The following is a 27,611-nucleotide window of genomic DNA, read 5'->3' as shown; positions in this document are numbered from 1 at the left end:
GTAACAACAGTAAAGAAAAATGGGAGTTTGATGGTTTGTTAATGGTGTTTAGTTGGTTTGGGTTTCGATGAGCAGAAACAGGAACAAGATGGCAGCAGTTTGATATGTTCTTAGTGATCGGAGATGAATTTTTCTGGCTGCAACAAGAAAACGAACCGTAACAGTAATAGTTGCAAGTTCTTGATTGGTGTTTGGTTTTCGAATATAGAATAGGAAGATAGATTAACTTTCAGGTGGTTGTTCGATGATTGTTAATGGAGGTGGTGATCGCTGGGTTTGATCAAATGGAATGAATGAGGGTGTTTGATAATGATAGCTACAACAGAAAAGAATATTCGATGATGGTTATGGTGGTGTGTGGTTTCGTTTCAAGGTGGTGTTCGGTGGTTGATGAGTGTGATCGAGGGTAATAGTTTCATTGGTGATGATTGATGAAGATAATAATCAAAGGTGGCAGTTTAGAATGATACCCGATGGTGGTTGCAGGTTAGTGTTGATATATGGTGGCATGTGAGATGAGGTTGGTGATAAGGTGGGTTTCGATAAACACAGATGAGTTTCGATGTTGAAGTGGTGTTTTATGATGGTTTGTATGGTGTTTTTCGAATAAAACTTCAACATGATAGGATAATAGAAGCTGCAGCAACCTTCCTAGTTGTGGCTTGAATATCGAGTAGCAACAGTTGATAAATGTTTGTTGATGATGGTGTTGGTATTCGAAGATAGTTGGGTCTTGCTCAAACGAGTGCAACTGTAGTTAGAAGATGTATGAATGTGGATTGTAAGGTGGCCGTTGGTTCAATGGTTGTGGTGGGTTGATGGAGAAGAAACATAAGCAGTTTTGTTAATGGTGATCATAGGGTGGTTGCTTGTTCTTGGTGTAATGGTGGCCTCGGTGGTGATAGTGTTGTGGTGGTCTAAGGTGATTGGGGTTGATTGACGAGATGATGGATTTAGTTGGTGTTGTAGAGATTTGGAGAGTGAGTTTCCCTTTTAATAATCAAGAGTGTATGTATATATATTCATCTATCTATCTGTCATCTAAAACTATAACTATATATGTCATTATAATAATAATAATAGTTTAACAATAATAAACTCAATTGGTTACAACTGGCAACATAATAATAATTAATACTCATTCTAATTTAAACGTGCATCATCTACTAATCTCTACCGACAGTTTTACGGGTATTATATCGTGCTCCGTTGTAAATTAGTGGCGGATTAAAAGTCCTGAGAAAAATCCCATATTTTTAAATTAATCATATTTATTTATTTCTATCATTATGGTATAAAATTCAATTATCAATTCATTAATTGAAAATTACATCAACTGTCCCTCTCATTTATGGGTAAAATATAAAAAATGTTAAAATTAAATAATTATATCCTAAATATACTTTTAATAAGCCTATAACTTATATAACTCATTTTCGGATCACCGTTTATTTTAAAATGATATAAGTTTGATTTTAATTTACTTATTAGTGTTCAAATGACAATTGAACGTTATTGTTGCTTACAAAATAAATTCAAAACTATATATATGTTCATTATACATTATTTACATATATAGCTATATTTTAAATAATAGTTATTATATATTATTTTATTTTACATTATTAATTCTAACAATTACGTCATATAATATTTTAATTTATATTTCAAATTCATATATTTTAAATTTATGTATCTATTTACAAATAGTGGTTCGTGAATTATCGAGAGCAGTCGAAGGGTAAATGTATACATGAAACAGTTCAAACTTTTTGAGATTCAACCTTACAGACTTTGCTTATCGTGTCGAAATCATATAAAGATCAAATTTAAATTTGGTCGGAAATTTTCCGGGTCATCACAGTACCTACCCGTTAAAGAAATTTCGTCCCGAAATTTGAGTGAGGTAGTCATGGCTAACACTAAAAAAATGTTTTCATGACGAATATGAGTTGCTAAATAGAGTTTTATCATTATTGAGTAATATAGATAAAACGATTCGGTTAGGTGAAGCGTACGAGTGAAGCTGTCACAACAGATTGAGATAGAGATTTAACTTTTCCTGTAGTCATGGTGGAATTTAGAAAATAAGGTGCGTCTTAACTTTTGACGTTGTCTTGGTTGAATTTCGGAATTCAAGGGATTAAAGAAAATCTTTAAAATCTAAAAGATTTGCCTCTTCGGCGAATAAGAAAATTAGGATCTCTCTAATTAAATGCGGAAATCTGTCTTGATTTCTTTGTCTAGTATTTTCACTATAAATGGACTTCTTTCGTTCCATTATTTTCACCACTTCAATTCTTTCTTCTCGATCCATACTTTCAAACAATTGTGAAAATGCTTAATCCAGTTCTGATCGTTGTCCTCATCCTTACTATCGCAACATTCATTCTCTTTTTTTTAACTTCCACCAGAGGAATCTACTTTCTTCTACTTCGCCTTTGGGGTTATATTGTTTTTAATTCTCCCGTGTCTTTATGTTGCGATAAACATTGACATACACGGTTTGTAATTTATGTGTTGTTATCGGGCTTTATATTCTCCCTTATATTTTGAAGCTCTATGCTTTTGTTTTCTCTTCCCGACTTCAAGTCAAGCGAATAATGGTCCAGAATTTGTAAATATAGAAGTTCGAATGATTATAATGTTCTAGGCAAGAAGGAACGTGATAGCACGATTTGATTTTCAAATTTATCAAAATTATTGAAGATAGAACTGTCAAGAGTATATTCTTCTTGATATGTTCGGAGGTTATGTAGAATGAAAGAGTTAGGTAACATGACACTTGATGATGGTATAATCTACTGTGAACCATCATCACATTTCATTAGAAACTCAGCATGACTTACTGTAATATAACCACGTTGGCCCGGCGTCATTATATTATACTAACTCATGCTTCAATTCCCTACACTTCTCAAAAATCATCCATAATTTAAACTCAAATTTTTATAGAAGGATAGAAACTGAAACAGTTCCTTTTATGAGGTAACATAGATAGCACGAGAAGATAGATAATTTCGGACGAAGATATTTATGAAGATATCTATTGAAGATATTTATGACGATATTTTGAAATTTCTAAGATCGAAGGTTGATAAAGAAAAATTTTCCGCAAAATTTTAACATGACTTTGGGGCAAGATATTCTCTAAAGATTTCATCGGATTCAGAATTATCTGGATTCTCTGAATATAGGGTTTGTTACTTGTATTTCTCCTTGGTTTCCTTTATGGTTAGCTCAATCCTTTTTTTTTTTTTTTTTTTTTTTTATACCAAATTTTTCTATCGAGCTTTCCTAACATTCCATACTTCATCATCAAGCTCTTGGCCGTCCAGACCATCTACGATTTTTCTGTTTCCTATGCATTTAATGCTATGATATCTGAATCATCGGTTATCAATTCGAGGTAATTTCAGGAGAATTGTGTTTTTAGATGATTAAACGCTGATGGTAATATGATGGAATATGAAAGGTTCCACGGTAACAATAAAAGAGCATGCATATATATCAAAGTTATAATATGATTATTTCGAACGAAAAGTCGAAGTTGTCTTGTTGAAGCTGTGACAAAATTTGGCTAATTTGGAAAGGAATTGCATAGTTATTTTGGGTAATAATAACGCCAAAGGAATTAACACAGCTATGTGTTAAACGTTTACTCAGGTTTCGAGAGTTTTTCAGATGCATAACTATATGCATAAATCTTTTCTTCCGTAGATGAAGTGCGGATGGTCCATCCTTTCGATCGAGGTGTTTTCAAGAATCATGAAATGTTTAAACGCAGATTGGAATCGTCAAGATACAAATGAGGTTTAAGATGAAATCAAGTGGCAAACTTGAAGAATTGTTTAGTTTCATATGTTATAATTAATATTTTAATTCATTTTTTTTTTAATTGTCCAATGTTGATAGTCCCAATCGATAGTCCACAGTTAGCAGTACAATAATTCATATATAATTTAATTTTTAATATTCGAGTTAATTATTACGTATCGTGACCCGTGTACATGTCTCAGACTCGATCACAACTCAAAGTATATATATTATTTGAGAATCAACCTCAACCCTGTATAGCTAACTCCCGCATTACTGCATATAGAGTGTCTATGGTTATTCCAAATAATATATATAGATGCGTCGATATGATATGTCAAAACCTTGTATACATGTCCCGATATATAAAGTGCGTAAAATAAATAACAGAAATTAAATGACGATAAATTAAATGCGTAAAGTAAATAACAGAAATTAAATGACGATAAATAAAATTGCGATAATTAAATTGCGATAAATAAAATGTAATCAGTTAGCTAGGAACAGTTAGCTGGAACAGTTAGCGTAGATTCTTAACAAAATTTCAATTAATTAATTCGTTTGTTTCTAACAAATTTTATTTTGTCCAATGTTTTCTTCATTATGCCACTTGTTGGATTCTGATAGGTCAAAATCCAAATATGAAATTTAAATGGAAATGGTTATTCTGTGGTGAATGGATACGTATATCGGTGGTTGTACATAGGATAGTAAATGACCGTTGAATCAGATTCGAAGAATGTACAGTGCAACTTATTAATGTGAAATCTAAATATTCCTCGGGTATTACCTACCCGTTAAAATATTTTTACCATTAACAGTTTGTACGAAAGATTTTTTTTTTTTAATTACAATCTTTATGAAAATATACATACATATATATATTTTCTTCAGATGTAATCATGGATTTTATGAGTTAATATGATATTAACTCATCTGATTTACCGTTAGAACAAGAATATATAATCTCTAAAACATTAGAGATTACATAATCACTATGTCAAACTAAGATAAATGATGTAGAACGTCATGTAGAACGATGATTATACTCGAGGTACAGAATTAAATGTTAAAGCTGGTGACGCGGATGTTGTTGTTGGTGGTACTAGTGCTGTTGGTGCTGAGGCTGGTGATGTTACTGGTGTTGATGATACTGCTAGTGCTTGCAAATTGTGTACCGTGCTCTCTAAAGTTAACACTCGAGCTCGGAGTTCTTTAACTTCTTCTACTAACCCTGGTTGGTTATTAGTGTGAGGTAGAGGTCGGATATCTTCTCTAGTTCCGTTAATGGTAGCCTCAAGACGAAAAATTCTTGCAAAAAGGGTATAAACGGTGTTGCGAACAGGTTCGCCGGTGAGCGGGTCGAGCACTCCGACGTTAGGTGGTAAGTTCGGCTCGTGATATGGAGTACCTTCTTCATTTCTCCACAGGGTAAGTATTTCGCGAATCCATCCCCACTTTCTAAAGAAATCACGGTAGTTGATCAGTTGGTGCGCTCCCGTCACGCTATCTTCAGAGTCTGAAGAACTTGGTCGATTCGTAGAGGCCATCGTACGCGATCACAGAAAAGATTTTTGGTATAAAAAAAACTTAGTGACAGCAAATGATAGTTGGATGGTATTCTCAACGCATAATATGCCTAGGTATATATAGTACCAGGATCCCTTAAATTACGGAGAAATTTACGGAAGATATCAGGCAAAGTTTAACGTAATAGATACGCTAAGATATAAATTTGTTTATACACTATCTATGCAATAAAGGCAGTAAGGCATGTCTAGACTTAGGAATGATTAGCAGGAAATTTTTCACTAGGAATGATATACAATACTTATAATATGCAGCTAAGGTCGAAGTCCAGACTCGCTAATGCATCCTAACAACTATTAGTTAGACACACTAATGCAAGACCTGGTTCGCTAGGACCAACGCTCTGATACCACCTGTAACGACCCGTCCTAATCCACCTGGACGAAGTCATCAACATTTGGTCCCATTGCGATGATCGGCTCCAAGTAATGTCCTTATATTAAGCAAATGCACAGCGGAAGACTTAATTCGTACCTGAGAATAAACATGCTTTAAAGTGTCAACCAAAAGGTTGGTGAGTTCATAGGTTTATCATAACAATCATTTCAATATTTTAATAGACCACAAGATTTCATATACATAAACGTTTTAATAACGATATTCTAAGTGGTTGAGCACTTGGTAACCATACTTAACATTTAATCAACGTCGCATATTCCCTTTATTATGAAATCTCACTACACCGTACCGAGTGTAGTCACGAAACGAAGTACTGTGCAACCGTTGAATACTGGTCGTCCAGTCCGGTTGGGGTTGTCAGGCCCGATAGATCTATCAACAGGATTCGCGTTTACAATACCCATGTAAATAGTAGTTACCAAGCTAGAGGAAAATATGCCAGTGGTACAACTCAACGTAGAATATACTTTTAAGTACTTGTGTCTATTTTGTAAATATTTATAAATCAGCGCATGTATTCTCAGCCCAAAAATATATATAAAAAGGGAGCAAATGAAACTCACCATACTGTATTTTGTAGTAAAAATACATATGACGTCATTTAACAAGTGTAGGTTTGACCTCGGATTCACGAACCTATATCATGTATATATATTAACACATATCACATTTAATCGACTAAGTTTATTTATATTATGTAATGTATTAATATAGGATTATATTATGATATGTTTTAGGATTATATTAAGATATGTTTTTATATAACTACTACTTTATTTGATAAAATAATATTTATAATAGAAAGTTGTAATATTTTTTTATAAAAATAAGGATACTAATAATAATAATAAATAATAATAGTGTTAGTAAAAATGATGATAATAATATATAAAAATCTTGATAATGATAATAATAATAATAATAATAATAATAATAATAATAATAATAATAATAATAATAATAATAATAATAATAATAATAATAATAATTAAAAATAAAAAAATAAAAACTATAATAAAAGACTACCTCGATGTATCTAGGCTTAAAAAAAACAAATAAATGTCGCCGCCTGGGCTCGAACCCGCGACCCCTCGCTAACCCAATTGATCGGACCAGGACTCAACTGATCCATAACATAGACATCTTCATATTACGATCATTAATATCATAATATCATACCATTTACATAATCTTATCATAGTGATTATGTTATCAACCTCATTCATCTCATCACTTTCTACTAACATCATCTCATCACCATGATCATAATCATCATCGAGTTCATTAACATCACCACAATACCCCATCGTTGCTCATCAAAATTTTCAAGCCCAAGTTTATAAGATCCAAATTTAAAGAATAAACAAGCCCAAGTTTCACAAGCCCAATATGATAAACCCAAGGATCGTTAAGTTTGGGATTTAAACAGATTCGATTAGCAGCTCATCAAGAATTCAAATCAAGTGGTCCCAATTCTATGGGTTGCAATATTATATAAAAAAAAAATTCGGTTTATTTAAAACGAAAGGTAACAGGAACGAATTATAATTGAAGAAGTGGGATAGCAGCACTCATAACTTTGTTACTTCCGTTAGCAGTAGAGAAAGAAAAAAAAATATAATATATCCATCGTGTTTGATTGGAACTGTTCGATAGTAAAAAAAAAATGTGTATAGCAGCAGCAGTAACAACAGTAAAGAAAAATGGGAGTTTGATGGTTTGTTAATGGTGTTTAGTTGGTTTGGGTTTCGATGAGCAGAAACAGGAACAAGATGGCAGCAGTTTGATATGTTCTTAGTGATCGGAGATGAATTTTTCTGGCTGCAACAAGAAAACGAACCGTAACAGTAATAGTTGCAAGTTCTTGATTGGTGTTTGGTTTTCGAATATAGAATAGGAAGATAGATTAACTTGCAGGTGGTTGTTCGATGATTGTTAATGGAGGTGGTGATCGCTGGGTTTGATCAAATGGAATGAATGAGGGTGTTTGATAATGATAGCTACAACAGAAAAGAATATTCGATGATGGTTATGGTGGTGTGTGGTTTCGTTTCAAGGTGGTGTTCGGTGGTTGATGAGTGTGATCGAGGGTAATAGTTTCATTGGTGATGATTGATGAAGATAATAATCAAAGGTGGCAGTTTAGAATGATACCCGATGGTGGTTGCAGGTTAGTGTTGATATATGGTGGCATGTGAGATGAGGTTGGTGATAAGGTGGGTTTCGATAAACACAGATGAGTTTCGATGTTGAAGTGGTGTTTTATGATGGTTTGTATGGTGTTTTTCGAATAAAACTTCAACATGATAGGATAATAGAAGCTGCAGCAACCTTCCTAGTTGTGGCTTGAATATCGAGTAGCAACAGTTGATAAATGTTTGTTGATGATGGTGTTGGTATTCGAAGATAGTTGGGTCTTGCTCAAACGAGTGCAACTGTAGTTAGAAGATGTATGAATGTGGATTGTAAGGTGGCCGTTGGTTCAATGGTTGTGGTGGGTTGATGGAGAAGAAACATAAGCAGTTTTGTTAATGGTGATCATAGGGTGGTTGCTTGTTCTTGGTGTAATGGTGGCCTCGGTGGTGATAGTGTTGTGGTGGTCTAAGGTGATTGGGGTTGATTGACGAGATAATGGATTTAGTTGGTGTTGTAGAGATTTGGAGAGTGAGTTTCCCTTTTAATAATCAAGAGTGTATGTATATATATTCATCTATCTATCTGTCATCTAAAACTATAACTATATATGTCATTATAATAATAATAATAGTTTAACAATAATAAACTCAATTGGTTACAACTGGCAACATAATAATAATTAATACTCATTCTAATTTAAACGTGCATCATCTACTAATCTCTACCGACAGTTTTACGGGTATTATATCGTGCTCCGTTGTAAATTAGTGGCGGATTAAAAGTCCTGAGAAAAATCCCATATTTTTAAATTAATCATATTTATTTATTTCTATCATTATGGTATAAAATTCAATTATCAATTCATTAATTGAAAATTACATCAACTGTCCCTCTCATTTATGGGTAAAATATAAAAAATGTTAAAATTAAATAATTATATCCTAAATATACTTTTAATAAGCCTATAACTTATATAACTCATTTTCGGATCACCGTTTATTTTAAAATGATATAAGTTTGATTTTAATTTACTTATTAGTGTTCAAATGACAATTGAACGTTATTGTTGCTTACAAAATAAATTCAAAACTATATATATGTTCATTATACATTATTTACATATATAGCTATATTTTAAATAATAGTTATTATATATTATTTTATTTTACATTATTAATTCTAACAATTACGTCATATAATATTTTAATTTATATTTCAAATTCATATATTTTAAATTTATGTATCTATTTACAAATAGTGGTTCGTGAATTATCGAGAGCAGTCGAAGGGTAAATGTATACATGAAACAGTTCAAACTTTTTGAGATTCAACCTTACAGACTTTGCTTATCGTGTCGAAATCATATAAAGATCAAATTTAAATTTGGTCGGAAATTTTCCGGGTCATCACAGTAATGAAACATGTAATACAACTAAACACTTATTAATAACATTAACGAGCATTCAATGCATCAAAAGTTCATTTTAAAGCTATCAAACCCTAACCAAAAGTTCACAAAATCAATAATCACGTTTTTGAAGTTTCCTTAATCAACCTATACATCAAAACGAAGCTAGTGATACTAGTAACACGATTATAACATGAACTTTAACAATTAAACAACATTTAATCATCCAAAATCAAAGATTAAGCATACACTTTTCATTTTCAAGCTAGTTACACCAAAACATCAAGATCGAGCAAACAAAACATATAATCATGCTAGACACGAGCCATAGACACTAACTAACAACATTTCTAGTCAAAACATGAATTTAAAGAAATTTAGAGTTTTAGAAATGTTACCCAAAATCGATGAAGTTAGTATCAAATCGTAGAGAATGATGAGAGGATCAAGAATATGTAGTCGGATTTGTTGTGAGCCTTCTAGTTCCAAATTAGATGATGAATTTGTGTTTGAAGGTTTGAGAGAATAAAAATAGAAGTAAGAAAGAAAGAGTTGGTGAATGAATGGGATAAGTGGTGGTGGTGGTGACTAGTTACAAAATTTTGGCCAAGTGCCAAAATTAGTCCCTCAAGTTTGTAGTCGGGTGCGGGAATTAATCAAACGAATATTTTTAAAACGCAAGTTGACGAGAGATGTTGTAATCGAGTAACGGGATTATCAAGAACATTAGTTAACGAAGTGTACGAGTATAGGTGACGAGAGATGTTATTTTAAAAAAAAAAAGACGGTGTTAAAATAAATTTAACGGAAAAACGCGGGATGTTACATTATCCACACCTCAAAAGAAATTTCGTCCCGAAATTTTGTTGGAAGTAGTAGTTGTTGAATCTTCCTCGAGATCTCGTGTTGCCAATTCTACGAATGATGGAGAAGTACGTCCTAGGGTATTTCAATGAACTTTGACGGTCGGGGTTTCACGTCGTCTTAGAGTTTGGGTTCACGATTCATGGTTTCGACCGACCCTCCTAGGAATGAAGTTTATCGTCGATAGTAAGCCCATCGAAAAGGAATAACAAGTTCTTGTTTCGCAAAACACGTCTTTAAGTTGACACATCGAATGTAGGATAAACGGAGACTCAAAATGAGCCGGATAATCCAAACGGCTAGCAACGCGTCCGAAACGCCCCAAGATTTCAAAAGGGTTAAAATATCGCGGATTTAGCTTTCTACGTTTCCCGAAACGGATTTCGCCTTTCCAAGGTGCGACTTTTAACGTTACGCGGTTCCCCATGGAATTCGAAAGGTTTACGTCTAACATCGGCGTAGCTCTTGGTGATTACGAGTCGCGTTAGGTCTTGCTTGAATATGAATAAACTTTCTCGGTTGTTCATGAATAAACTCGGCCCCGGTGAATTGATCATCGTTTACTTGGTTCGACAAAAAGGAGAATGGCGTTTCCGGTCACATGTGGTTTCGAAAGGTGTGACGTTAAAACTCGAATGAAAATCATCGTGGTAAGAGAATTTCGTTAAAGGCAAGACTTTTCTCAAGTGATTTGAAGTCGATAACACGAATTTGTATTACGGTTTCCAAGGTTTGAATTGTATGTTTGTTCAGTCCGTCGGGTTGTGGATGATACGCGGTACTCATGTATAAACGTGGTCCCGAGGCTTTTTGTAAGGCACTCCGAAAACTAGAAGTGAAACGAGGATCTCGATCCGAAATGGAGTACATTTCGTAAGGTATATTTGAACAAGTTGTTAGGACAAGTTTCTCAAGAAGATTCGCGTCGCGGAAGATTTATCGGTTTCCAAAAACGTTCGTCGGGACTATTCACCCTCGAGGCGAATACTAGTATAACGTGAAGAGTCTCTCTCCATTGAGAATTTAAAATAAAAGATTTCCTGAACCGGAATTATATGGGTGATGCAAGAGAAGTTTCCGCCCCGATGTGAGCATAACGAGTAAATTGTAGTTCTTCGATAAGACTGGGCGAGGACGAGATAGTATACACGTGTAACGTATGGTCAAAGTCGGATGAATTCGTCATTCATTCGGAAGCATAAATATAGTTCGACAATAGTCGAAGGTGTGTCCCCGGTATGGTTGTTGTCAGTACTTGCGGAGTTTTCAGATGTCCAAACATGAAAGGATGAAGTCATGTACATGGCACATGGTGGTGATTAGGTTGATCGAGTCTAACCACCATCACGTGTCATTAGAACTTTGGCATGAATTGCCGTAATATAACCACGTTGATCGAGTGTCGTTATATTACGCCAACTCATACCTCCATTCCCACATCACTCCATAGATTCAAGTTCGTGTCATCGTGAAGATCTAAAATGAACAAGATGTAACGACGTCTCAAACGTGACTCGTATCAAATCGAAAGAATTTCTGCAACTCTAAGGAAGCGTTTCCTCGTGGGAAGTGTATAAATGATTGTTCACGTCAATGCGGTTCGAGTCAGACGATAATGTATTTCGGTGCGAGAAGTATAACGAATCATGACAACGATTAGCACGCAACCGTAGTGATAAATAGTGATGAGGATACTCATCTAGAGTAGTGACGGTGACTTTACAATACTCATGGACAGTAAGATGAGACGAGGTGAATAACAACCAAGGAGTCAGAGTTCCCGAACCAAAGTGGCAGGATACGAGTTCAATAATGAAGGTTGGGTACCATTAAAAAGTTTGCCTAAGAGTGATTCAAGTATAATGCACAAGTAGTCAAGTAAGTGCTATCTATAGCAATGTATGTCAGAATGCAATGGCTAACTACCCGGTTGTAGTCTAGATTCACTAATGCGTCCTAACGACTCTGTTAAACACACTAATGCACATCCTAGTTCCCTACAACCAACGCTCTGATACCATCTGTAGCGACCCGACCAAATCGTCATTGACGGCGCCGCTAACTGAGGTCCCGTTACGTGGTCGTAGTCCCTATATGAGACTCGTTTGACCAAAATTATGTCGCGTTCATTTGAAAAGTACAAAGTTTAATTTAACAAACGGATCGACAATAAGTTTAAGTTTACAAAGTTATAAAGTATGAATGAAATAACTTGCGACATAATTAGTTTGAAATCACAGTTGCTATAAATAGCGTAAGTAAGTAGACAAAAGTTTGAATCCAAAAGTGCTAGCCCTAGCGTATGCATGCATGGTTGACTCCAGTCAAGTAATCAAAGAGTGAGGAAGCATGTATCAAGTAACCAAGTATGAACCTGAGAAAACATGTAGAAAACTGTCAACGCAAAAACGTTGATGAGATCATAAGGGTAGTAATAAAAGTTATTTTGAACCACAAGATTTAGTATTCCATAAATCGGTCATCCAAATAGTTTGCATTCCAAAAGATAGTTCGCGAGCACCCAATTATCAAAGCTTAACGTTTCCTTCCATTGAACCCCATCACAATAGTGTTAGAACATACACTGTTTCTCAAAAATATATTTCACCCGTAGACGGTAGCGAACCGTCCGCAGTGAGGGTTTGTCAAACCCGTATGGCAACACAATATAAGTTCTCGCTTACACCCTGCAAGTGTAACTAATGATAATCGAATTGAGGATTTTTGTTCTAACTCACTGTGGAATGTTTGTTTCATCGTACTTGTGTTCAAAGTATAAAAGTAAGTAGTACAAAATGTAACCAAGTATATGTTTCTCAGCCCACGGTTGAAAAGTATAAAAGTATTTGAAAAGTGGGTCTATGATCTCACCTCGAGTGCACGAGTATAAAAGTACTTCAAAAAGTAAACGTGTGCATGATAGTTGCTTAGCCTTGACCTAAACAAGTAAGTTGTATCAATTAACCGGTTACGACACAAGGTCGGGCGAAATGTGTTCAATTAGTCCTATGGCTCGTTACGACTCGAAAAGTATAGCATGTGAATCACATTGTCAAGTTTCAAGCAAGAATCAAGTATAAAAGGAAGACTAGAACGATTGCATAAGTGTTTAGTTAAGTTTGACTAAAAGTCAAACTTGGTCAAAGTCAAAGTCAACGGGGTCGGGTCGGGTATCCGACAATTTTTCTAAGTTATATAATCATATATGAGCATGTTGGCCAAGTTTCATGTTAATCAGAGGTCCGTAGCATAGCAAACATTTTGTGTCAAATGACCAAAGCAAACAGCCAGTTTTAGTGTATTGGGACGGGGTCCCAAAATCAGGACGGTGTCCCAGTATGAAGAGTGGGACGGCGTCCCAAAAATCAGGACGGTGTCCCAATATAAAGAGTGGGACGGCGTCCAAGAGGGTGGGACGGTGATAAGGCTAAAAAGGAACATATATTTCATAGCATTATTCCCCAAGAAAGACAAGATTTTAGTTGCAATTGTTCCATTTTCAAGTAATATTCGTTTATATTAAATAAGTGCGAAGACAAAAGGCGAAAATGATGATTTGAAGACACAAAGGTCCAAAAAGCTAAAAAGTACAAGATACAATTCAAGAGGTTCAAATTATTGATGAGAAACGTCTAAAAATAACAAAAGTACAAGCCGCAAAACGCAAAGTACAAGATATTAAATTATACGAAAAGGCGTTCGAAAATCCGGAATCGGGACATGAGTCAACTCTCAACGCTCGACGCAACGGTGTAAAAACTACAAGTCAACTATGCAAAAGAATAAAATATAATATTTAAATAATTCATAATAAGAATAATATTAAATAATAAAAAGTTGTTAATTGAGCATAGTTAAAGGGTCATAAGTGAAAATTTCATTTCATATTTAGCCTATAAAATGAAGATCATTCGATCAATTTAGGGACACACCTTTTCAATCCTTTATCTATCTCTCTATCGATATCTATATATATATATATTTATAATTTTAATTTAATTTTAATTTTAATTTTAATGATTTAGTTTAGTATTGTAACAAATGATTTACGAGTTTTAAGTCAAAACTCTGCCCGTGTAATACTACGATATTAATACCCACTGTAAGTTATGTCTTTCCTTTTTAATTTAATGTCTAGTAGCTAAGCCGTTATTATGCTTATTTAATACCGAAGTAATCGTGATGTTGGACTAAATTAAGACGGGACTATTGGACTTTGGACCATAATTAGGATATGGACAAAAGACCGACTCCTGTGGACTTTGGACCATGGACAATTAATATATGGGGGGTATTGTCTAAATTGGGTGACAACTCAGGGGAGCCTGTTGAACCTATCTTCAAATTAATTAATATGAATAAATTATTAAATGGTTATGGATGTCCTATTTAGTGACGTTTATTCGACATCCTTTACAATCGTTTAATTAATTATTTGGGTTGGGTAATTTATTATTCACTATGGCCAAGTGGGTAAATTAATATTCATGGACCAATAAAACAGGGGTGGATTACATTCAAGGACACTTGGGGGTAATTGTTAACAAAGTATTAAAACCTTAGATTGCACGCAGTCGATAACCTGGTGTAATTATCAAACAAAGTATTAAGACCTTGTTACAGTTCGGATCCCTAATTAGTTGGAATATTTGACTTCGGGCATAAGGCTAATTTGCCGAGCAATTTATAATTATGACCGATGAACTATTTTGGACAAAAACCATATAGGTTTCAAATACTCCAGGGCAAAGGACAATTAACCCATTGGACTAAACTAAAATCAAAAAGTCAAACATCATGGTTACGGAAGTTTAAATAAGCATAATTATTTTATTGTATTTCTTACCGTACCTTTATTTACTGTCATTTTATTTTCTCGCATTTTTATTTTCTGTCATTTTATTTTCTGTCATTTAATTTATCGCACTTTAATTATTGTCATTTATCTTTACGCTTTATTTAAAATCGACAAACCGGTCATTAAACGGTAAAAACCCCCTTTTATAATAATATTACTACTTATATTTATATATTTTTGTAAAAATATAGTTTTATAAAAATATAGCGTTAAACTTCACGAGCTCCCTGTGGAACGAACCGGACTTACTAAAAACTACACTACTCTACGATTAGGTACACTGCCTATAAGTGTTGTAGCAAAGTTTAGGTATATCCCATTCGTAAAATAATAAAATTTGTGTAATTTGTATTGCTTTTCGTAGTAAAAATATATACTATTTCGTACCCTACCCTTACGACATCAAGTTTTTGGCGCCGCTGCCGGGGAGAGCGCGAAACGCTATATTTTAATCTATATTTGTAAAAATATAATTATATATAAGTTTGAGAAAAAAATATAAAAAGTAAAAAAAAAAAAAAAAAAGTAGATATATAATATGTTCATATATAATAATTACTAATTTGCACCTAGTTTTAAAAGAAAGGAATACTAGGTAGTCTAAAAGATAAGAATACTAGGTGGTCTAAGTGGAAATATATGATAAGTATACATCAAGTTTTTGGGTTAATATAATTATATTATTATATAAATTATATAATAAGTTCTGTCATGCCCCACGATATATAAAAGATAAGAACACTCTTTATATATAGTCTAGATATTTTTTAGTTCTAAATATACGAAAAAAAAAAAAAACATGGACGGATTCTTTTTTTCTGCACTATGAATTACGGAGTGTATATTTGTGAAGTATATTTCTAGTCTTATAATGAGAGGAAGAGACAAACGAGGGGTCTACTTACTTTAATCAAGCACGACTTATAATTATATCTCAATCTCATTCTTTACACTGCACTTAAATAGTTTAATATATACTCTACTTTGGTTGGATCTATAACGGAGAGAAATTAAGAAGCATATAGACATCAGTAGGTAGAGAATATAAGAAATTAGAGAATCTCAACTCTCTGACAAACATATATCTCTCAATCTCACTCTTTTACTCTGTGTAAAAAAAAATATTTAAAAAATAATAAAAAAAAACTATTAATTTCGTGTAAAAAAAAAAATTTTATTTTAAGTTTTATTACCTTTAGATTTTTAAACTATAGTCGCAACTTTTAGTATTAAGTATAGTTTTTGCCTTAGTATTTATTTTTATTTCTAGAATTTTTAGGTTTTGCCGTAAAATCCCCTAAGTGCTTATTCCTTAGACTAAGATTTAGGTGCTTTAGAATTTTGCGACGCCGTTCTTCGCGCTTCTTTCTTATTTTTTTTTTTATATTTTTCGACGCCTATTTTTCGACCTTTTATTTTTCGACGTTTTTCGACGCGCAATCTTTTTATTCCTTATTTCTCGACACTCTAGTTATAGGACATAGAATTTTATCTACTTCTTATCTAATATTTCTTAAACGGAAAGAAAAATTATTTAAGTGGTTAAATTAATAGACGTTGACATTTTTCTGGTTCGTAGTAATAGTTGGATTTGTACGTGGAACGGGTTGTTGGAGCCAAACAGTCCTCAATTATATTGAGACCAAACGAATCCTGCCCCTCTGCTGCATCTTTTGACTATTCGAAACGTGGGCAAAAATCAGAAAAGTCTATTAATTGGATAGCTTATATAAGTTTTTCTTATTATTTTTATAACTAATAGGATATTCTGTGAATGCACCGAGCAAGACGTTCGCCGCCGGTCATACGTTCACCACCTGTAACTCGATCAAGACATTTAGCAAATATTGCCGCCGTTGATTTTTCTTTAGAATCATCATCAAGTCGACCAAATACTCAAACTCAAATTTTCGATAATCCAGTTTTTGAAACAAACCTCACAATTGAGAATCCGGAGAATACTCAGGGACAATTCCGAGACCCTGATCCACTAATTATTCCTCCGAAACCTCCAATCATTCAAACAGAGATTGTTGAGGAAGAAACCATTAAATCAGAATCCTCTAGTGATTCAGATTCAACAAATCCAATCATGGAAAATCTAGAACCTTTAAGTATTGAAGACCGAATGAGAGCTAAACGCACTGGCCAATGTCACGCCATTAATAAACCAGAAGTTAATGCTCCAGATTATGAAATCAAAGGACAAATTCTACATATGGTAACTAACCAATGCCAATTCAGTGGTGCGCCGAATGAAGATCCGAACGAACATCTTCGTACGTTTAATAGAATTTGTACACTATTCAAAATTCGAGAAGTTTAAGACGAACAAATTTATCTCATGTTATTTCCCTGGACTTTAAAGGGAGAAGCCAAAGATTGGTTAGAATCGTTACCTGAAGGGGCGATTGATACATGGGATGTTTTAGTTGAAAAATTTCTTAAACAATTCTTTCCGGCATCCAAAGCCGTGAGACTTCAAGGAGAAATTGTTACGTTTGCGCAAAAGCCAAATGAAACATTATATGAGGCGTGGACAAGATTCGGAAGAATGTTGAGAGGATGTCCTCAACACGGTTTAGACACTTACCAAATAGTACAAATATTCTACCAAGGTGTCAACGTTGCTACACGAAAAGACATCGACATAACAGCTGGTGGTTCCATTATGAAGAAAATCGCAACTGAAGCTTACAAAATTATTGATAACACAGCATCCCACTCACATGAGTGGCACCAAGAAAAAGATATCTATCGTTCATCTAAAGCGGCTAGAGCCGATTCTAGCCATGACTTTGATTCCGTTTCCGCAAAGATAGATGCTTTCGAAAGACGAATGGAAAAGATGAATAAAGATATTCACGCAATACGAATCAGTTGTGAGCAATGCGGTGGACCACACTTATTGAAAGATTGTCACATTGAACCAACGATGGAACAACGAGAGAATGTTTCCTATATGAACCAAAGGCCGGGAAATAATTATCAAAATAATTATCAACCGCCAAGGCTAAACTTCAATCGAAATCAAAACATTCTTTACAATCCAAATGGACCCAACAACAACTCATACAACCAACAAGGTCCGAATAACCAACCAATTCAAAACAACACTTTCAATCAACAAAGACCTAGCTTGTATAAACCACGACAACAACCCGAAGAGAAAAAGCCAAATCTAGAAGAAATGATGGCAAAGCTAGTTGAATCTCAAACACAATTTATTACATCTCAAACCCAAACGAACGAGAGGTTTGATCAGTCATTAAGAACTCAACAAGCTTCCATTTTGAATCTAGAAAAACACGTAGGTACTCTTGCTAGCATGATGAGTGAAAGGGAACAAGGAAAGCTACCGAGTAATACTGAAGTAAATCCTCGGAATGAGAATGTTAATATGGTGTCAACAAATTCTGAAAAACCAGCTCCAGGAGTTGGGAAGGTTTTAGATGTGAGTAACAATGAAGAAGTTACAACACCACCACCACCACCCGAATATGTAAAGCCAGTGGTGGCACCATACAAACCACCCATCCCGTTTCCAAGAAAAGGAGTTGAGTATGAGCAAATAATAGGAAATAAAGTTGGTGATACCATTGGAAAGAAGAAGAAGAAAAAGAATAAGAAAGCACAAGAAATAAAAGCCATAGAAGTAAACCCGGTGAATACAGTTCCACCAAAACCCCCACCTAGGGTAGGTGATCCGGGTGAATTTATTGTTCCTTGTCTACTTAGTGATTGTGTTATGTATGATGCATTAGCAGATCTAGGTGCAAGTATAAGTGTTATGCCTCTTTCCTTATATAAGAGATTAGGTGTAGGTGAGTTAACTCCAACGGATATGAGTGTTCGACTCTTTGATCAAACCATTAAGCACCCAGTTGGAATTGCTGACAACCTACCCGTTCAAGTAGGTAATTTAACCTTTCTAGTCGAATTCATTGTCATTGACATAGAAGAGGACTCAAACATTCCTCTAATTTTAGGTCGACCATTATTAGCGTCCACCGGGGCATTATTTGATGTACGAAATGGTAGAATGACACTTAGTAATGATGAAAAATCGATCACCTTTATGATTCGAAAGTCTAAATCTCCACCAACCAAAACCGTTGAACCAGCAAAAACGATTGGTAAGAACCATGTTGTTTTACCAACTCCAACGGTAGTTCTTAGCAATAATGAAATGCCTAAGTGTGGGGAAAATGAAGTAATACCTAATGATGACCTGATAACAAAGAACCCCATTGTTGATACGAAATTAAATGATCCCGTTATTAATAGTTCAATGAAGAAACTTATTAAACGGATTCGCGATGCTAGAACCAAGGGGAACTTTAAGTTATGTAACCGGTTAGTATCCAATTTATCGCCTAAAGAAAAGGCGAAGCTAGTTGAAATTGTGGATATAACACAGGAATCCGACCAATGGCTTAAAGTAAAAGTCACGGATACGCAAGTTGATTATGGACCAAGAGAAATTTTCGATGAAGTTAATCACAATTTCAACACCACATCTACCTAAGTGTGGGGAGATTCAAATGTTCTAAAAAGAAAATGCTATCTAGAGTTAGTTGTTCTGTTCTCGTGTAGTTCCGAGAATGGAATCCGATTGGTCTTTTCCGCTAGCAGACACTAAAGAACTAGTTTTCTCCCTCCATTCTAATTTTTTTTTTTTTTTTTAGGTTTTATATGAAATTAATATGCTTTTTAAATTTAAGTTTTGTGTGATTTTAAAAATAAATTTACTTTATTTCTTTAAGTTAAAAAATTGATTTCTAAAATTCGTCGTGAGTTGAAGACTAGGTCGTTGACCCGAAATTGTTTTACCCGAAGGCGGGACGACAAATTTTGTTATCATTATTTTTAATTTTATTGATTTAAAGTATGCCAAAAATATTATATTTTATAAATTTTTGAAAAGTGGGGTTATAAACCAAACTTCAAAAATATATATATATATGTTTGTATTTTATCTTATGTACAAAAACAGGGTAAAACCGCGCACTTTCAAAGATTAACATTAAGTTCAGCAAAAGGTACTAATTTTGACGACAAGACGCAAAACAACAAATGTGATATAACAAATGAGGAATGAATGATGAGGCGCCATCTATCATTCTACAAGCTTTGAAATTACAAACTGGGTATTTTTAATCACTTTTCTACACTAATCACCCTCATGAATTTATAATTAGAGTCTGATTTCATGCAAATGAGGGCATTGCATGATCTCAAGTGTGGGGAAGGGTTATAAATTCTCTCGGGTTTATTCTTGGTTTATTTGCCAAATTTTATGAAAATTTGAAAAATTTTCAACTAAATGAACTTAAAATCATGTTTTTACATATTTATGAACGATAAAATTAGGTGTTAATACCGAAATTATTGTTACCTCGATGACATAAATTGAGAAACAACCCAAAACGCTTGAATTCATTTAATTGAAGAAAATAAAAAGGCAAAGAAATAAACTAAGTGTGGGGAGAATGTACCAAGTTATTTAATTAAAAAAACTATCTATCACATATTTTGTACAAGATTATTGCAGGTACTTTTGCTTTGGACGATACTAATCAGTTTTACCCAATTTACTGTAATATATTTAAAAGAAGAGATGGATCTACACGATGAATCAATTCCATCATTAAAAGGAAGTAAAGTCTTCCGAAAAAGACACGCGCTTCTTGATTTAGGTCAAGAAGTTGTCGTTCAGACCAGCTGTAGGTTGACGAAAAATCTAGAAAAGTCATCTCTAAAATCAGCAGGAAATCCACGGACCTCAGCATCAAACAGGGTCGCCATGTGGTCAGATTTATCCTAACCATGAGAAGGATTTATCTCGTACAATGGGGGGGGGGGGGGCACCGTGCAAATTAGCTTGATAAGACTAATGAATCAGATCCCCAGAAAGGATAATCTCCTTAAAGATTAAAAATCAGCTTTTAAGACTGATATTACTCAATCCTTGAGATTGACCTTAAAGATTGAGAATTCAAACTCATGGAATTCAATGATATCTAAACTCGAGCTTGAACGAGAAAATATTTTGATCAAAATTGCAAACCGATTTGTTTTCTGAAAACCCATTTTCAATGCATTCATTACCATTGAACGTAAAATCCTAGGAATTCAACTGGAATTCATTAGGTCACCTGAACCAAATCGGGTGTCAACCGTAAGAACGGTGGTTGCATAGCATGGTCGGAGACAGGACCTTGTGCCAGACCGAAAAATCATAGGATGATCTTTACTATTGCTCCTACCAAGGATAGTACTAGCATCCGACACGTTAAAAAGACCATAAACAAATGCATGTCATTAGACATTGCCTTAACAGTTTCTTGTTCATCGCTTTCCTTTACAACCGGACGGTAGTTTACCGAAAGGTAATATACGGAACAAGTAAACTGGATGTGTGCTTTCCGATACCGGGATAGCAGTGGATTACACGAACCTAAAAGTTTTTAGCCAAAATATTGATCCACAAATATATTTTGCAACACCGATAGTGGATTAAATCAGAAAACTTATCTAGGGTAAAAGCTAGAATGAATTTTTAAAAGATCAAATGTTTTCATAAAGATCCAATTTCCTTAAGGATCTAAATTTTTATAGTCATGTGGGACTGTAAACCGCCTTTCAAATGTGCACTTTGCTTTAGAAACCGAAAGTAAATCGGCTATTTGATTGCAAGTGTTGTTGACCTAAACCCGAGGCAACTCTGGATGACACACCCACCTTTAACCATGGTTCTATCATTACTATCATTGTTTATACCGCTTTATCAAAATCACTGATGTATAAAGTGTGAAGAATAAAGAAGTGATTTGTATATTTTTTTTATTTTATTTCAAGACTGTATTGCTTGAGGACAAGCAACGCTCAAGTGTGGGGATATTGATAAGGCTAAAAAGGAACATATATTTCATAGCATTATTCCCCAAGAAAGACAAGATTTTAGTTGCAATTGTTCCATTTTCAAGTAATATTCGTTTATATTAAATAAGTGCGAAGACAAAAGGCGAAATTGACGATTTGAAGACACAAAGGTCCAAAAAGCTAAAAAGTACAAGATACAATTCAAGAGGTTCAAATTATTGATGAGAAACGTCTAAAAATAACAAAAGTACAAGCCGCAAAACGCAAAGTACAAGATATTAAATTATACGAAAAGGCGTTCGAAAATCCGGAATCGGGACATGAGTCAACTCTCAACGCTCGACGCAACGGTGTAAAAATTACAAGTCAACTATGCACAAGAATAAAATATAATATTTAAATAATTCATAATAAGAATAATATTAAATAATAAAAAGTTGTTAATTGAGCATAGTTAAGGGGTCATAAGTGAAAATTTCATTTCATATTTCGCCTATAAAATGAACATCATTCGATCAATTTAGGGACACACCTTTTCAATCCTTTATCTATCTCTCTATCGATATATATATATATATATATATATATATATATATATATATATATATATATATATATATATATATATATATATATATATATATATATATATTTATAATTTATATTTTAATTTTAATTTTAATTTTAATGATTTAGTTTAGTATTGTAACAAATGATTTACGAGTTTTAAGTCAAAACTCTGCCCGTGTAATACTACGATATTAATACCCACTGTAAGTTATGTCTTTCCTTTTTAATTTAATGTCTAGTTGCTAAGCCGTTATTATGCTTATTTAATACCGAAGTAATCGTGATGTTGGACTAAATTAAGACGGGACTATTGGACTTTGGACCATAATTAGGATATGGACAAAAGACCGACTCCTGTGGACTTTGGACCATGGACAATTAATAGATGGGGGGTATTGTCTAAATTGGGTGACAACTCAGGGGAGCCTGTTGAACCTATCTTCAAATTAATTAATATGAATAAATTATTAAATGGTTATGGATGTCCTATTTAGTGACGTTTATTCGACATCCTTTACAATCGTTTAATTAATTATTTGGGTTGGGTAATTTATTATTCACTATGGCCAAGTGGGTAAATTAATATTCATGGACCAATAAAACAGGGGTGGATTACATTCAAGGACACTTGGGGGTAATTGTTAACAAAGTATTAAAACCTTGGATTGCACGCAGTCGATAACCTGGTGTAATTATCAAACAAAGTATTAAGACCTTGTTACAGTTCGGATCCCTAATTAGTTGGAATATTTGACTTCGGGCATAAGGCTAATTTGCCGAGCAATTTATAATTATGACCGATGAACTATTTTGGACAAAAACCATATATGTTTCAAATACTCCAGGGCAAAGGACAATTAACCCATTGGACTAAACTAAAATCAAAAAGTCAAACATCATGGTTACGGAAGTTTAAATAAGCATAATTATTTTATTGTATTTCTTACCGTACCTTTATTTACTGTCATTTTATTTTCTCGCATTTTTATTTTCTGTCATTTTATTTTCTGTCATTTAATTTATCGCACTTTAATTATTGTCATTTATCTTTACGCTTTATTTAAAATCGACAAACCGGTCATTAAACGGTAAAAACCCCCTTTTATAATAATATTACTACTTATATTTATATATTTTTGTAAAAATATAGTTTTATAAAAATATAGCGTTAAACTTCACGAGCTCCCTGTGGAACGAACCGGACTTACTAAAAACTACACTACTCTACGATTAGGTACACTGCCTATAAGTGTTGTAGCAAAGTTTAGGTATATCCCATTCGTAAAATAATAAAATTTGTGTAATTTGTATTGCTTTTCGTAGTAAAAATATATACTATTTCGTACCCTACCCTTACGACATCAGACGGCGTCCCAAATGGCTTACAGGTCCTGGTTGCTGAAACACACAAGTGCACGACCCAAACTTCAAACAATCACAATTTATGATCCGCAAACAATTAGAACATGTATCTTATATCATCGGAAAGCTCTTTCGACAAGGAACACAACTAGATACATTTCCTAAATCAAATTTATCATTTAAGACAACAAAAACCTCGTTGAATGGTCGTTGAACGTTTAAAACCAATGTTTCAAGTTCATAAGATGCATTTCAAGTTCCGGGAATCCAATTTATACATATGATATGCCGTTTTGAAGGTAATGAAACATGTAATACAACTAAACACTTATTAATAACATTAACGAGTATTCAACGCATCAAAAGTTCATTTTAAAGCTATCAAACCCTAACCAAAAGTTCACAAAATCAATAATCGCGTTTTTGAAGTTTCCTTAATCAACCTATACATCAAAACGAAGCTAGTGATACTAGTAACACGATTATAACATGAACTTTAATAATTAAACAACATTTAATCATCCAAAATCAAAGATTAAGCATACACTTTTCATTTTCAAGCTAGTTACACCAAAACATCAAGATCAAGCAAACAAAACATATAATCATGCTAGACACGAGCCATAGACACTAACTAACAACATTTCTAGTCAAAACATGAATTTAAAGAAATTTAGAGTTTTAGAAATGTTACCCAAAATCGATGAAGTTAGTATCAAATCGTAGAGAATGATGAGAGGATCAAGAATATGTAGTCGGATTTGTTGTGAGCCTTCTAGTTCCAAATTAGATGATGAATTTGTGTTTGAAGGTTTGAGAGAATAAAAATGGAAGTAAGAAAGAAAGAGTTGGTGAATGAATGGGATAAGTGGTGGTGGTGGTGACTAGTTACAAAATTTTGGCCAAGTGCCAAAATTAGTCCCTCAAGTTTGTAGTCGGGTGCGGGAATTAATCAAACGAATATTTTTAAAACGCAAGTTGACGAGAGATGTTGTAATCGAGTAACGGGATTATCAAGAACATTAGTTAACGAAGTGTACGAGTATAGTTGACGAGAGATGTTATTTAAAAAAAAAAAAAAGACGGTGTTAAAATAAATTTAACGGAAAAACGCGGGATGTTACAAACCTCATTGAGTTTCTCTTTTTTATCCTTCGTGAAAGACGCTTTCTTTTCAAAAACATTTTCAGTTATTTCTGCAGTATATATAAGTTTTCATTAATTTGGGAAGAAAAAAGAAACAAACAACTTGAGCATTCTATAATGTATACATCTGGTTGATCAAAATCGTTGGGTGAATTAGGCCCACTAGGACCATCACTGACCTCATGCCTTAGGTTTAAGAGATGCTAGAATTACAACAACTGACAAGCCTTAGGTAGATGTTATTCAAAGCTTATAGGCGTCCACTTCGGGTGCCTATAAGCTTAAAGATAACATTGACGATGTGGATTACGGGGACACAATTCAAAACTTGTTCATGGGTCCTCATGATGTAAGAGACGGCGGCCCATCGGCAATTGGGAGAGAAAATATGTTCATGGAGGCTTTCGCGGCATTCGATAGTATGATGACACGTTTGGCAAAGGGAAAAAGCCGGGTGGTTAATCCGCTAATGTCTTATCTTACAAAATTGAGAATCGATCCAAGAAAAAGTTTTTGAAAGAGACGGTTAATGGAAAACTAAAAAGGACGGGTCCTCGAGGTTGATTGTTGTGTTCCGTCATGTGTACTATGGTTGGTCTCTTTCCTTGTTTATTCATGTAGTTTTCTCTTCTGTTCTGTTTGGTTAGTTTTCGTTGCTTTATCATGTAGTTTTCGGTTATGTTCTGTTTGGTTAGTTCGATTGTAAGGTTTTTATGGGATGTTACGGAGACTCACTTATAGATACTTTTGTTTAAATGTTGGTTTTTAGGCATGAGCTTCCCCGTTTCCCTTGTACTTTTGTATTCCATGTTGAGAGCGTTTTCTTTCTGAAAACGACCTAGATTTTATTTGAGTATTCGTTATTTTCTCAACAACCAAAAAAAAAAGAAAAAAAAAAGAAAGAAAAGATGATGTTTAAAGATGATGGGATAGGATCATCAACCACTCTTAAATGTACGTCAGCACTGATCAAATCAAAGACGATGCACAATGAGCTGTATTTGAACTCTTATAATAGAAGGCTCGATCATTGTTATACTTGGTATAAATTTCTCAAAAGAGATGTTAATTAACTAGAAGTGAAACGTGTTTCTGGTGTGCTTGAGAAGAATTAAGAGAATGTAGATTACAAAGACGATCATTCTCTAGTGTCAGTTAATTAAATAAATGTGACAACATCCAATCGTCTATAATTGTCACTTCTCTACTTACTACCTACTACGAGTGTTTCAAGAATAGTACTCCGTATGTATTATTTAAAATCTGATTGAACTGCATAGGCAACGACGAAAAGGTGTGTTAAAGTCGATGTCTTTAAATAAACATTAAATATTCCTTACAATAATATATACGGAGTAAATAATTAATTAAGACCCTAGGTCTTCAAAACACACGACCCCACGACCACAAAAGCATGGCCAAATTAAGGACCATCATATCCTGAAAAGTAAATCAACATAAACTTACATTAAACATGCACGATAATGTAAAGCATATAAGTCTTAACGATAGCACAAAACATACCATATCTTGAAAATTAAACCATTAACATAAATAAAAGAACATTGAAATACGCAGATAAAGCATCTCATCTCATTCCCTTGTTGATGTTTGTTATCGATCTGGGATTTCGGCGAGAAAGGAGGTTGACATTGGGTTGTCTGGGGGGAACGACAGGACCCTCAGACCTGCAGATGTGTTACTTTATTCCTGGGATTGTGGTCGCGATGTTTGTGTTGATTTGGGTCTTCTCCTTTGACACAGTCTAGTCTGGGCTTTCTGACTTTGTCCCTGGACGTGCTGTGATTGATGCGGCTCGTCGGAAGCGGGTCAAGTACGGATCTAGTTGTCAGGCGATTGGTTATGGTTTCATTCCTTTCTCATTTTCTTCCCTTGGGGAATTAGAGAAGGAGGCTGTTTCTTTGCTAAAGCGGGTTCAGAAGAGTTCGATGGCGCAAGATATTGGTGCCGGTGCTGCTGCTCATATTTTTACTAGGATAGGTTTTGCTATTGCTAGAGGTGTGGGGGCCCAGATTGTCTCTAGGCTTCCCACTAATTTTTTGTAAGTTTTAAAAACTTTTAAGTTTTTTATTATAATAATAATAATAATAATAATAATTAATTTTATAACAAATAATAATTAATAATAAAAAAAATAATAATAAAATAATAATAATAAATAATAATACAGTAGAAAACAACTTACCATAAGGGTTATAGAAGTCGTAACCCCCCTTACAAGTCGTTTTCTTATCCCTACGCTTCAACCCCGTACGCAAAAATTTAGATTGGCGCTCATCCTCCCTTTCAGAGCAACTACTATCTTCCTCACTGACACCGTCATCCTTGTCCTCATCTGCGAATTGTTTAAAAAAAAAATGGCAAGATGAAAGACCGAGAATAAAGGAAATGGACCATATATACGAGTAGAGGTGGAAAAACTGGAGGAGTCAAAACCCTTTAAAAAATTTCTTATTAGTTTCAATTGAACACCACCTTTTGACATTTTTTTTTATATAAATATATATTAAATACGATTACATATAAACTGTATATGTAATGTATTTTCAGAAACAA

Source organism: Rutidosis leptorrhynchoides, chromosome 1, assembly GCF_046630445.1.
Source record: "Rutidosis leptorrhynchoides isolate AG116_Rl617_1_P2 chromosome 1, CSIRO_AGI_Rlap_v1, whole genome shotgun sequence".
Lineage (NCBI taxonomy): Eukaryota > Viridiplantae > Streptophyta > Magnoliopsida > Asterales > Asteraceae > Rutidosis > Rutidosis leptorrhynchoides.
This window is presented reverse-complemented; position numbering follows the sequence as displayed.